Genomic DNA, 4,080 nt, shown 5'->3' with positions numbered 1-4,080 from the left:
CAGCCCCTGGGCTCAGCTCCTCTGCAGCTCATCACAAACACTGTCTGCTCCAGGCACTGCTGCTGCCCAACCAGCTCCTGGTTCCTTTAGCAGCAGCCCTGGGAACTGTTTTTGTTCCCTCCGTGGCACAACATCCCTGTTCTCACCCTGCCAAAGAAAGCTGTTGGTGCCAAGTGCGGCCAGGATGAACCATTGCTGGGACTGAAGCCCCTCTCTTGGGGCCCTGCTCCAAAAGGAGCCCTTGGAGCTCTCCTGGGTCAGCAACTCCCTCTGAGTGGGGCCTCTCCCAGCCGGAAACTCTCCCATTTGCTGCACTCGGGGATCCTGAACAACAATGGAGCTTGGGCCGATCCCCCCACTCCTCCAGGCTCACCCCTTTGCCCTTTGCTGGGGAGATGCCAAAGGGTCCACAGTGAGCATTGCCTGCCCTCAGGGGAATTGCTCACAGGTGCCTTGCACTGACTCTTTGTGTCTGTGTGCACACAGGAGTGCCTGTGCTGGGGAAATGTGGCAGAAATGCTGCTCTCTGAGGGGCTTGAGTGCTTGGGATAGCTGAGTCAGTCAGGCCTGTAGGGAAGGTTAAATCACAAGGCCTAAGTGAAGTTAAATGCTGCTGAGAGTTCTTCTTTTGCTAAGCAGTTACCTTTAGTATAAGTTATATGTTAAGTTCAATATTGTTAAGTGTTATTCCTCTGTTAAATTGCGAAGTCATAGGTTTAAGTTAGGTTACATGCTGTTATACTCTGCTCTTTTGCTAAATTGTGAGGTTGAAAGTATCAGTTAAGGTTAATGTATAAGTAAAGTCCTGTTAAGTTTGAGCTCTGTTAAACTTTCAGACCATGTTCCTTTTATCCTTGCCTTTGCTGTCCTTGTGTCTCACGCACACACACACACACACACACACACACACACACACACACACACACACACACACAGGGACAGTTCTAGGTTAATTTCTGGTTTGATTGCCTGGACTCTGTTTGGTTTTGTTGTTGCTTTGTTTCCCTAGTGTGCCTGAAGTGTCCAGTCAGGAGCAGAGTGACTCTTGCCAAGGAACTCTGTGCTGCTGTCCCTTAATATTCAATCTGGTTTTTGCGGATCCCTTGTTGGGGATTTTTCAGTGCTCTCAGCCCCTTGTTTGTAACAGGGTGAAGGAGCCCTGGCTCAGGCTCTGGCCCTGGGGGACACGGGGACGCTGCCGGGGGGTCCCTGTCCCCCTGTGCCACCCCCAGGGCCCCGGCCCCCCGTCCCCGTGTGAGGCTCTGGGGTTGATCTCATGGAATATCCTCTGGGGGAGACTGCGGGGGCGGGGGGACCCGGGGGGACAGGGGACCCCGCTGTGCACAAGCAGGGTTGGACTGCTCTGGGGAAACTGTGAGGGGGGCCGGGGCAGAGTGACCTCCCCAGCCCCCCGTGATGTCACACTGCCCCTGTGATATCAACAACCCCTGTGATGTCACACAGCCCCCATGATCTCACACTGACCCTGTGATGTCACACAGCCCCTGAGATGTCACACTGACCCTGTGATATCACACTGATCCTGTGATATCACAGAGCCAACTCTATGTCACCCTGTGATTTCATACAGCAATGCTGTGACATCGCAGAAGACTGATGTCACAAAGTCACCCTGTGATGTCACAATCTGTTCTGTGATGTCACAGCCTCCTCTATGATGTTACACAGCCACCAGGTGATGTCACAACCCACTCTCTGATGCCTCAGAGCCACACTCTATGATGGCAGACACTGCTCTATGGCCTCACACCCTGCTCTGTGATGTCACAGCTAGCTCTGTGATGTCACAGAACCCTCAAGAACCCTTAAGAACTCAGTTCTATTGAAACACTGAAGTTTCTTGTACTTTGAAGAGATCCCTGTCAGGGACACGACAGAGAAAGTGTCCCCAGGCCCCAGGCAGAGCAGAGAACTGGAGGCACTGATGGCAGCTGTGGACAAAGAGAAGCCAAGTCTTGCTGCCCAGGGGCACAGCAGGGTCTGTGCCACCAAGGGCTGTGAGGAGACACCTTGTCCTGAGGCACGGGGGCCTCCTGGCACAGCCCCATCCAGGCTGGGCACTGTCAGCCCCTTGTCCTGCCCTCAGCATCCCCCCCTAGCTCACATCCCAGCGGCCTCAAGGATCTGCTGGAAGGAGTCTCTGGGGAGCCTTGCTCAGCAATGGTGCTGGGGGCTCCTGAATGCTCCCTGCAGGGACTGCAGGTTTTTCAAAGGACTTTGGCTTTTGCTTTGGCCTTGCAGTCTCTGAGAGCTTTGTGCAATCATAGCCTCCAATTTTCTGCTGTAATTAGTCCATGGAGAGGCTTTGTCAGTAACAACCCTCAGTGGAGCTCATTAATGCTTCAAGGTACTTCAGTTATTTTAAGGTACTTGGTGTTTCCCTTTTGATAGAGACTCCATGAGAGATTTGTGCAATCATGGCCTCAGTTAACTGCTTTAACGAGTCCCTTGAGAGCTTTGTATTGACACTCAGTGGAACTCATTAATACTTTGAGGTAATAATGGTTTTTAAGGTGCTTTGGAATTTCCTTTCCTCAATGAGGCTTCTGAGAGGTTTTTGTGCCATCTGGCCTCCAATTCTCTCCTCCAAGGAGTCATGAGGACCATGTTTGGGGAGGGACCTCAGTGGGACTCATTCATGCTTTGAGACACTCTGGGGTTTTCTTCTGTCTTTGACTCCTGGAAAGGTTTGTGCAATCTCCTCTCAGACCTTGAGATTCAAGGGCTCAGCTCCAAATGCACCATGGGTCTCATTAGAATCAAGCAAGTCCTGACAAACCATGGTTTTGCCTTGATTTCGCTCTACTGAAGTGCAGTTCACTAGGAAGTTTTTTTTCTATTGTTATGGAGAAATATTTCAAAGAGCTTCTAATAAATCCACATTCCTGTTTTAAGGGTGTATGGTTCTATTTAGAGAAGAAATGATAGCAGCCTTCTGTGACTGATATTGACCCAGGGACTTTCCTAAGGAGCTCTGGCCTGCTCTGAGAAGCTGTGTCTTGAGATCTGACACAGTGTGGAGAGCCTTGCTCCACATTTCCAAACCCCATCCTGTCTCTTCTCACTCACCTGGCATCAGCTTTAGCTTGGAGAACTGGCTGCTCTCAGGCAAAGAGGGCTTTTTTTCTTTTCTTTTAGCACTCTAAAACTCCTAAGCTCCCTGTTGAAAACAGACACCCTCCTCAAGTGTGTGCCAAGCCCAAGCTGCCACCAAGACCCCTCCAGACCTGCCCTGGGCCAGCTGTGAGGATGTGTGGAGGCCCAGAGGCCTAGCATCAGAATCTCAATCCCCCAGACATGGAGGACTGGTTCTAGATAAGAGAAATAGGCTTTCAGGTTAGGGTGAGATGCTTTCTTCTCATATTGATCTTTGCAGACACATGCTGATTTATGTTACGTTAGGTTACCCCATTGGCCCATTGGCCTAATTACCCTAGTTCAACTCCTATTGCCCACGTTTGTTTGGCCCTAAAATATTCTCTCTCTGTCCCTCCATTGGCCCTAGTTTGCTGTATTCCTCCACCCTTGTTTCCTATTGGCTGACCTCAGCTCTGACCCCTCCTCTGCACCATCTCCCCCATATCCATTGGACCCTGACCCTCAGCTCCACCCTCACTACCCCATATAAGGCCCTGTTCCCTCAGTCTACACCCTGCCTTCGTCCCTGGGGCCTGTTCAGCTGTGTAGCCTGTTTGTGTACCAATAAACCCAGTTTGCAGGAGATCATATGAAGACCCATCCTGCTCATTCTGTCACCTTTCTAAGGTAGCAGTGAGGTTTGTGCTTATGAGTGCTGGACGCTCCAAGGGCCTCAGTAGGGCCATGATGCTACACATGGCGTCTGAAGAGGAACCAGATTCCTTGAGGTCCTTGTGTCTCCAGCAGTGATCCTGCCAGCCAGACGTCACTGGAAGCTGTACCCCTTTGGGTCAGCCACAACACTGAAGTGAGTTTTATCTAATCTTGCTAAAGAAGAAGTTGACAATCCCCTCAACATCTATGGGACCTGCTTCTCTGACAGCCCCACTTTGGCTGGAGATTGTGCCTGTGAGACTGAGA

This window comes from Melospiza melodia, chromosome 17 (genome assembly GCF_035770615.1).
Source record: "Melospiza melodia melodia isolate bMelMel2 chromosome 17, bMelMel2.pri, whole genome shotgun sequence".
NCBI lineage: Eukaryota > Metazoa > Chordata > Aves > Passeriformes > Passerellidae > Melospiza > Melospiza melodia.
Note: the sequence above shows the minus strand (reverse complement) of the source record.